Here is a 10,587-nt window from a genome sequence, read left to right on the forward strand (position 1 = left end):
CCCCAGGGTTCAGTGTTGGGCCCATTGTTGTTTTGTATATTTATAAATGATATTAATGATGGTAATTAGGTCTAATGTCCAAGTTTTCGGACTATATGAATGTTGGCAGGGTTGTTAATGACAGTGTGCTGCTGCAACTGGACATTGAAAAATTGGGCAGATGGGCTGAGAAGTGGCAAATGAAGTTTAACATTGACAAATGTAAAATACTGCATATCGGTAGAAGTAACTCCAGAGGAACGTGCCAACTGTGTGGTACTACACTGACAGTGGTAGAGAACGAAAAGGACCTGGGGGTAATTGTGCAGTCAGATATGAAGTTTTCAGAGCAGATGGTCTGCAAGAGTAGCTCATTGTGTCTTGTCAATGATATACAGGAATTTTTCTAGCAGGGATAAGGAGGTGATTATCCCCTTGTATAAGGCACTGGTGGCCACACCTTAAGTACTGTACACAAGTCTGGAGGACTCATTTTAGGAAGGATGTAGAGCTGTTGGAACGAGTACAGAGAAGGGAAACAAGATTAGTGAATGGAACAAATGGTTGTTCTTATGAAGAAAGGCTTAATTTTTGCAAATTACAGTGTCTGCAGAGTAGGCACATGCGAGGTAATCTGATTGAGGTGTATAAGGCCTTGAACGGTTTTAGCATGCTCAATGAGGATGGGTAAATAAATTTAAGGATGTGTTGAACAGGCATTTGGAACGAATGGAGGGGGTGAAATGGGTGCGTTTTTTTCCCCTTGGCTGTTGTTGCATACGCTTGCTTTTTTGCATTGGATGCCTCTACTAATACCAATAATAACATTCATATTGCTCTATCCATTCAAGACCTTAAACAACTCAATCAATCTCCTTGCAGGTGCCTAGTTTCCAGATGCAGCAATTTGAAGAACTGAAACCTTTCTTGGTAAGAGCACCCATTTGTTCCCTCACCAATCTCGTGGTCCTTCTCTGTACCCGTTACTACATCCTTCCAAAGATGCCTCCAGATCTGTATGCAGTACTCAAGATGGGATAATCACTTCCCTCTCCCTGCTAGCAAAGTTTAAGTATATCATTAAAAAAACCACAAGAGCAGCCTTGTTATTGTTTTAGGAGCATCAGCGACTAAGGCCTTATTGTTTCGTGTATATTATCTGTAAATTGAGTGTGTCCTGTGGTTGCTTTTCGGTTATATTTGCGAAAAATCCCAGTTTCTGGGAGAAAAAAACCATGCTACCTTCGCCTGAAACCGACTAACTCAGCAAAGTGATGAAAAATGCCCATAAAATTCCTCACGCCATCGACAGGACTCGAACCCAGGTCTCTTCCACCCGGTGTGAGGATTACGACGATTCCAACTGTGCTACCCACGAGGACGAGCTGCCGTGGCAGCCTGTATGCACTACTTGGAGAACTTTATCTCTGACCGCACAAATACTGCAGATCCTTTTCATCTATCGCTAACCAGGTTAATGAAAGATGAAAAAGATGGTAACTGTAGATTAATGTACCATCTGCATGGAGTACCATACAGATGGTACATTGATCTGCAATTACTGCTACTCAAATGTGGTAACTTTATTGTTCGACATTAAACTTCAACTGCCATTTCTCGGGCCATCTTTCTGATTTTTCTAGGTGTTGTTGCAGTAGCTTATCCTAATTACTATCACTGACCACCGTGCCAATTTTCGTGTCATCTGCGAACTTAGACGTTGGCTTTGATATGCTTTGGTCAATATCATTAATAAATACAGAAAACAACAATGGACGCACCACCGAAACCAGGGATCTCCATTAATAATACTTTGTCCACAAAGAGCAGTGTCCATTGATAACCACTATTTGTTTTCTCCTACACAACCATCGCTTTATCCATAGCAGCAATTTGTCCTTAATGCCACATTGCTGCAATTTGTAGAGTAGTCTTTCATGTGCAACGGTATTAAAAGCTCTCCTGGATTCCAAGTATATACTATCAAAATTAATTTGTGCATCCACTTCCTTTATAATTGCATCACAGTACTGTATCAGATTGGTCAGACAAGATTGCAGCTTAACAAACCCATGGCTTCGAATCGTTTCTGATGGTCGTCGAAATTTCGTAACAATTTCTTGAGGGACACCTCAGTTCTTTTCTTGCCTTTGTAAGTTGATCTACAGCTAGATTCATCGACTACTTGGAGAAAACTATCGATGATACAGAGAATTTAAGTATTTTGCGAGGATTGTGGCTTTGATTTGAGGACTCGTCTTTGAGCTTTTTGTCTTCACTCGTTACAGAAATTGATATACTTGTTGTAGATCAATTTCTAAAACTATTACAAGTCCAATTTCATTAGAAAACAATTTAGTAACCATGTTTGACATTACTGTCGAAAGTGGATTTGGAGAATGCCTGAAGTACGTGATATACTGTGACCAATAAGCCCCACTTCTACATATGAATTTGCTTCTGCATTGATGGACATGAATAAGGTGTAGATCAATCTTGGCCAGCAATGACAGAATCTATCCGTTGTGTAATACTTCACCCTGGTTCCTTATAATGGGCAGAAGGAACTGGTGTCCATACCTTCTTTAAAACTCGTGTAAGTCCAAAATGACCGAATATTTTTGGTAGTACGGTAGATTCGTCATCGACAGGACTCCAACTCAGGTTTTTTCCATCCAGTGTGGAGAGGACAGCGATTGTACCAACTGTGCCACCCACCAGTGCACCAATGATGCAGTATACTGTAGTTTAATATTATATGCATGTGTATGATATCAAAACTGTAAATTTTTTTACACCTTTTATGAAATAATAATTTTAACCGAAGTTTATGAATACCTCTTGATGCATCGTAACAATTTTCTAGTAGAAGGAAAAATGTTTCCTTATTAACAACAGTCAAAGTTGATTCAAACAGCTAGAAAAACGCCCATCTGCGCTTTCTTTTGTAACTCTTTTCTAAATAGCCATGCCATTCTCAGTAATCTGTAATTATGTGAACGGAATTTTGAAAAAAAACCAAAAAACATTATGATAGGCTAAGCGAAGACAAAATTTCCTTCTCTTAATCGCTATCATAGTTACTTTCTGTAAGTTAAAAGATGATTCGATCATAGATCTCGTTTTTTCCAGTAAAGATAAGACTCTGTCTTAATGGAATTATCTTCCAATTTCAAAATTACCATTGTTTTTCGATGTTGAAGCCTCCGAATTGACTTTGAAACTGCTGCACTGCCATACTAAACAAAACAAAAACGGGCACCAATTTCCTTATTGCAAATGATGCTATGGAATCTTCCTCAAACTGGATAAATGGCCAACCGAGAAAGAAGTGCAATCCACTGAGAGGGAAGTTCTTAGTTTCAATGTCACCCACACAAACGGGATTTTCTTTGGTAAACAAATTCCTTAATATCAGTGTCCATTTCCCGAATAAGAAGCATTAGCTGCCACAGTGGGGGTCAAAGGTGGCACGATTTCAACTAACTGCCATCATTATACTTTTCAAACGAAGCCCTATGGCGGATTCTCGTGACTACATAATCAGGGCTGTTGCCTAGCAACTAAAAGATAAAATCTCTGTAGGTAAACAAATCGATCTGCAGTAACAAATTGCAGGTATTCAATAATGAGGGGATTTATATGGGGATCCTTTGAAAAAGGACTCAAGTTCAAGGGCACCAGGGCTGCTCTTGAACAGCGTGTCAACCTAGCAATGAATACTTTCCAGCACTTGACAAATACTCACGATTTAACAATATCCAGCAGCAAAACAAAGTCAATCCTCCTAAAAGGTAACCTAATAAGCAAACCTCCAGAAATCAAAACCTGAGGAAAGCCAAGAGCCATACAAACAGAGCTGAAATATTTAGGTATTATATTTGATAACAAGCTAACTTTTTACCCGCATCCTCTACACTTAACTGAAAAAAATCAGTAGCTACGTTGGGACATAAAGAGGAAGACATTTGGCCATAACTACAAGGCAATCTTCCTCCCACTTATGGCACAGGCATACATTTGTTTGCAAGTCCTGACAGGCACACTGTCCCTTGACCTGGAAATAATAAGAACTGGGCCTTCAATTACAGAATAAAGATGCAAATCCCAACCACCGACTTGGGCATCACACGTAATCTTGAAAAAGAGCAAAAGAAGAAAGGATGAGAGTTCTCTCTACTCTTTACCGACAATCGCAGAGTAGATGGGGACAAATAACTAAAGGAGAAGTTCCTAGAAGATTCCTTCCATTCATGTCTTCCCCAAACCACCTTGGTTTTCCCCAGTACTCGAAGTCGCTTTCTTGCTGAGAGGCTATGGTTCGGTTAGTGTAGAGTTATGTCAACTGGACCCTAATTGTACCTGTGATCCGATTAGGATTGGGCTCAACTCCTTTATGACTGCCTCAAGATTTTGAGACCAGAAGGAAAAACCATGCTCTGACAGCTTGACTGTAAGATGCCCCTACTTAGACTACTGCTCGTGACTGTGGCAATCACTGATAATGACAAACCCAGATGAGACCGGCGTGTCAGAATTTGTTTCCCACCCAATAAGAGTGTTTATGTCAAGTGTGCTACCACATTACGTGTTTCCATGCTTTATGTTGGTGTATTTGTACATGAATGGGTACATATTAGTTCATGCCTGTAAGTATGAATGTACAGTTGAGTATGGGGTATGTATGAGGTACCGGAACTGCCAGAGCTACCAAGAACGATCCTTGAACCCTATGTGCGACTTTTAGGGGTGTGGTTGTCCCCGATTTTCTTTTTATGCACGACAAGCCACTGTATATAGAGCTGAAGTGGTGGAGGAATATCTTGAAACTGAAAGTATCCAAGAACTGTCGTGACCAGCACAATCACCACACTTAAATCCGATCGAAGTGTATGGCACGCCCTTGGGTGTCGCATTGTAAGCCAAAGGACAACTCCTTGGTCACTTGATTAGATAAGGTCTGCGCTAGTGGAAGAATGGGATTTGTTGCCACTGAATCTTATAGTTAATTTCAAAGCGTTTTTTTTTTTAAATAATTTTTGATTATTATTAAAAAAATGCAGAACTGGAATTAATATGCATTGCACTCTACCGGAAAAAAATCAAACATTAGTAAAACAATTTCTAATTTTTGAATGTACTAGTTATGATGACAATATTATTACAGTTATATGTCAATATTGATAGTTTATATGCTATAAGGAGGAAAAAAAACTGAAAAAAAAAAGTAGCTAATAGTAAGTAGTGCTATACTTAGGCAACTCGTTGTGAAGTGAGGCTTTCTTAGTGCTATTTCAGTTTTTTTTTTTTTTTTACATTAAGAACAATTATTTAAGAAAAGTAAACAAAAAAACCAAAAAACAACAGACGAAAAACAGGTACCCCAAGGTCGGCATATCACATCAAACAGTTACAGTCCAATGGAAACTCTAATTGAGCACCACAAACCAGCCAACAGTTAAAAATAAATTACGCATGCGCTCCCCACAGCTCAGATATTAAATATTTAAAAAGTACTGTCTTATTGCGTCTTAATAAGGAAGACAGTTTCCAACTAAAGAGATCCATTACGCATGTATTAAGTCGTCGGTTTTGCACCAATAGATTATCAACTCCTTTAAACTCCCACGTCAGCGTTTTCTTAAGGAAGGTGGTTGCGAAACACCACTTGCTGTTTCACATAAAAGAGAGCGGGTGTGCTTCTCATTATTCGTACGAGGAAGAAGAACAGAAAGAGAAATGATATCCACAGTACACTCTCCTTTTGGAGATTTGGTTCTTGTCTTGTTGCTGGTTGCTGTCGTTGCGAAAATGTATTTCAAACTGAGAACGGGGAAATGCAACAGCACCACAGACATGAGGGGGAAAACTGTGATCATTACGGGTGCCAATTGTGGCATTGGAAAGGAAGCGGCAAAGGAACTTGTAAGGAGGAACGCACGGGTCATTATGGCTTGCAGAAGCATAGAACGTGCAAAGGAAGCTGCTCTAGACATCGCCAGATCGACCGGGAAAGATAATGTGGTCATCAAACAGCTAGACGTCAGTTCCCTGAAGTCGGTGCGAGCTTTCGTTGAAGATATCAAGAAAACTGAAGATCGTCTCGATGTCCTGATCAACAACGCCGGGATCAGCGCTCCATCTGGGCAGTGGATGACCGACGATGGCCTAGAAGTGATGTTCGCTACTAACCATTTTGGTCCATTTCTGCTGACGAACCTCCTGCTGGACTTGCTGAAGAAAAGCGCCCCTTCTCGCATCGTTGTGGTGTCATCTGTTTTACACTGGATAGCCACCTTGGACCTTGGAAATTTGAACTTCGAGAAGCACCCTCGCGATCCCTCGTGGATATACTGCAGCACCAAACTGGCGAATCTGTTGTTCACTGCTGAACTGAGTCGAAGACTGCAGGGATCTGGAGTGACAGTGAATGCTCTGCACCCTGGATTAGTAGAAACGTCCATCACTCGTGACTGTGGGGGAATTGTTAAACTTGCGCTTGTGCCACTGGTGTACCCTTTCTTAAAGACCAGCCGAGAAGGAGCCCAGACAACCGTTTATTTGGCTGTAGAAGAAAGCTTAGAAAACGTGTCTGGAGAATATTTCGTAGATTGTAGTCGGGGTTTGAGGTCTCCAAGAGCCAGGAACTCAAGGTTGGCACGTGAGTTGTGGGAGGTGTCTGCAAAAATGACAAAATTGGAAGAGTACAGATGCTGAAACTAAACAGATGTATTGTGAAAGTCAATTGTACGGTAAATTAACCCTTTCTCACTATTTAGTCGTATATACAGTGGATAATTGGATGTTATGTAGAATGTTCAAACCCTTGTGAATGATCCTATTACTATGTCAAGGTTAATATTTACATTTTTCTACTGTTGTCATTTACAGTTAGAGATAAGTCTAGCCTTCCTAACTTTGTAAGTTGTCATACGTACAAGTTGCAGTTAATGCTTATTGGAGATATAGTTACGCTGACAAACAACTTTTTGTTTATTATTTTGTTTATTTATCGTTTTTTTTTATTGAGTTGAATAAAAAATGTTTTTAAGAGTGTTTGAACTCGAACTTTCTTTTAGAACTTAAGTGAAGTGCGTTTATAGTGTGCTACTAAATGTTCAATAAACATGCTAAATGGAAAGAAGTAATTTCGAACAATACAAGAGAGCTAACAGGGACAGCAGCCAGGAATAGGGAGGGAGGGTGCCATTTGTGAACAGGTGAGAAAGGATTGCTGAGGGCAAGAACAATAGGACCGTGAAACTGGATTATGAAGCGTCTCTTTTGATCTAAGCCACCGTTAGGAAGTAACTAGGAAACAAGTGGACGTCCTGTGTTCGCATCAAAAGAAAACGGCGTCAGGATGACTGATATTTGGGTAAGTTCGTTATATTTTCCAGAGAAGGTGTGAACACGAAACTGAGTGTTTTGGAGGTGACCGGCAAACATGAAAAGGTCATACTGCCGTGTGAAAAAAATAAGAAATTTCTAGAGAAGGTTTGGTTTGTGGGCTAGGGAGACGGCTGTGGTAAGATGTTTAGCAAATAAGAAGGAATTAAAAATTAAACAGAGTATGGGCATCAGTTGTGAGTCCTTGGGGAAGGGGTTCCAAACTTGAGGGAAAAAGAAAAGTTCGTGGGAGTAATTGAGCAAGTGTCCACTCTGTATCTGACTTGTCTGTGGTCTAGGGGAGAAGGACGTGAGTTTGCTGATTGAAGTGGGAATAGATTTTTTGGTGATCGTAGTTCGCATCTCGTGGTAGCAAGATGAAGAAGAAAAAATGGGTGTGAGAAAGGGAAAGTGAGGCACAGAGGACGCGAGTAACTGCGGACTGAAAGTAATGATGTTCTTTTTTGGAAGTATGGAAGAGTGGGAAACGTGCGTCAAGAGTTTAAGGTTAAGGTACACGTGAAAGAAAGATAGCCTGTCCACCACTAAGAAAAGCAAGTGCCCAAGAAAAGAAAGAAAGCTTTGTCCAGCATCGGAAAGCAGTGGTAGGATGATTGGAGTCCCCTGGCAACGTAATCGCAAGCTGTACCTCCGAAATGGCCAGTTGTGCAGATAAGAGAGCGAAGAAAGGAGAGAAAAAAATCAGAGGTCCCAAGAAAGGAACTTAAGCCTGTCTGCTACGAAGGAAGTCTGAGCACAAGGGAATTGGAGGTAGCGGCCATTTTGGAACGTGAGTCTGTTCCTGTTTTTTTTTTTTTTTTATTGAACCCCGAACTTATGGACTCATAATCTAAACTCTGTAAGAAATTGATCCTTCTAAAGAAAATTCAATTTGAAATAGGCAAGTTAGTTACTAAGGTTCAGACAATTTGTTATGAATGTTAATGATTAGGAAATAACGTAAGGGGTAATAAAAGAATTAATAAAGAAATATAATCATACGGGTAGTAAGACGAGGACAAGTTAACACGGATCATTCATTTAGACAAGGAGTCGACAAATGATAACTTCACAGATACGGTTTGTAGACAAAGAAATTTTATTTAGAAACCTCTTGAATGAAGGGAGTGAATAAAGTAGAATGAGTGATCTGTAGTGAATATTACTGATGTAACAGGATACCAGATGTAATATATTTCATGTGTTCAAAGCTAAGGGATCTAATAAAATAATAACAGTTGGAATGGGTATTACTGATGTAAGCGATAACAAATCTATCAATTCGGCCCTGGAAAGATTGTGCAGGGCTCAAGGGGTAGAATTTTTTTCAGCCTGGACTGTACTTGTTAACAGGAGAGATTGCTTCTACAGGGATGGGATACACTTAAATAGAAAGGGTGCAAGAATGTTTGCTGATGCTATCGAGGCAGTGTTAGGTGGGTCGGAAAACTGCTAGCTTGGGGGGAGACAAAGACCAATAGATTGACAGTAGCCACTGGCAGAGGTGAAAGAGATTCTTGCACTGCTTCTATTAGAATGAGCAGAAGCCTGAAAAACAAGATGCATGATATTTCAGAGACTGCTGGGAATCATTGTGGTACAAGTAAACACATGGGTTGTGTTAGGGTAGCTAAGAATAGAAACAGGTGCAGGTATACTTGCGTGTACACCAATGCTAGGAGTTTGGTAAATAAATTTGATGAATTTGAGGTATTGCTCAAAACATCGAAGGCAGATATTGTTGGGATATCAGAGACGTGGTGTCACACAGATATAAGGGATGCGGAACTGGAATTTGGGGAGTACAACGTCTACAGAAAGGATAGACAGGAAAGGAGGATAGGTTATACCGTTATACAACGAAACACACAATTTAAGAAAATGCTTCCAATTGATGTTGGTGGACAATGCAATGTTGAGTCTGTTTGGTGTGACTTAAGCACTGCGAAAGGAAAAATGAGAGTAGGTGCGTGTTATAGGCCTAATGACTCTGATGAGTATAATAAGAAACTGTACAGGGAAATAGAGTGGGCCAGTAAATCAGAGAGTCTTATAATGGGAGATTTTAATTTCCCAGATATTGACTGGAATTTGGGGGCTGGTTACTCACACACTAGCAAGGCTTTTGCGGATTTATTGGATGATTGTTTTCTACATCAGCATGTTCGTGAGGCAACTAGAGGGAGTAATACTCTTGATTTGATTATCAGCAGTGATTCTTCATGCATTAAGAATCTGCAGATAAACGAACCACTAGGTGGCAGTGATCACACTGTGCTGAAGTGGGATTTACTCAAAGAGGTAACTACCATTAGGGGTAAAGGGAAGGGTTATTGCTTCCGTAAAGGCGATTACGATGGACTGAGACAGTATTTAAATTCTATACAGTGGGACCAACTGATGATGTTACCAACAGCAAATTCAAAATGGGAAGCATTCAAAGAACTTATCTTGGAAGCTACTAGGCTTTACATACCAATTAAGAAATATTGTTCAAGGTTCAGGCCTAAATGGATGTCAGATGAACTAATGAGGCATATGGCAGAGAAGAAAAATGCATGGGATACATACAAATTAACACGTGACACAGAAGCCTATGATAGATACAAGTTGATCTGTAAGCAAGTTACAAAGGAGGTTAGGCAGGCGAAGGCAGATTATGAGAAATCCTTGGCAAGGGATGCAAAGAAAAACAGCAAAGAGTTCTTTACTTATGTAAACTCTAGAAGGAAGGGGATGAATCAGATTGGTCCACTTGATATCGATGGTTCAACTGTTGATCCTGCTCAGGTAGCTAACAAACTAAATGAATATTTTGCATCGACATTCACACATGAGGAGAGTTATTCAGCGAGGGGAATGCCAGAGGTGTATTCAACTCTGGCAGTAAGCTACAGAATCTTGAAATAACTGAGAGTAAAGTGGAGGAGAAATTGTTGAAGATAAACACAAGAAAGGCACCCGAGGTGGATGGGATCTATCCAGTTACATTAAAGGAGGCAGCAAAGGAAGTAAGCAAACCCTTAGCCATAATTATGAGAGCTTCCTTGGACTCAGGGGAGGTACCCATGGACTGGAGTTGTGCAAATGTGACCCCAATTCACAAAGGAGGATCAAAGGCTGACACAAGTAATTATAGACCTGTGAGTTTAACTTCTGTTCCAGGAAAATTAATGGAGGCACTGGTTAAAGAAGCACTGCAGGATCATCTAGACAAGA

The 10,587-nt window shown here is 40.2% G+C and overlaps 1 pseudogene; it reads left to right on the forward strand.

The window, feature by feature from the left end:
- The first annotated feature begins 5,719 nt into the window (after positions 1-5,719).
- Positions 5,720-6,936, forward strand: LOC150083588 (retinol dehydrogenase 13 pseudogene; annotated as a pseudogene).
- The last annotated feature ends 3,651 nt before the right edge of the window (positions 6,937-10,587 follow it).

This window comes from Mastigoproctus giganteus, chromosome 7 (genome assembly GCF_048544385.1).
Source record: "Mastigoproctus giganteus isolate SK-2022 chromosome 7, ASM4854438v1, whole genome shotgun sequence".
NCBI classification, from domain to species: Eukaryota; Metazoa; Arthropoda; class Arachnida; order Uropygi; family Thelyphonidae; genus Mastigoproctus; species Mastigoproctus giganteus.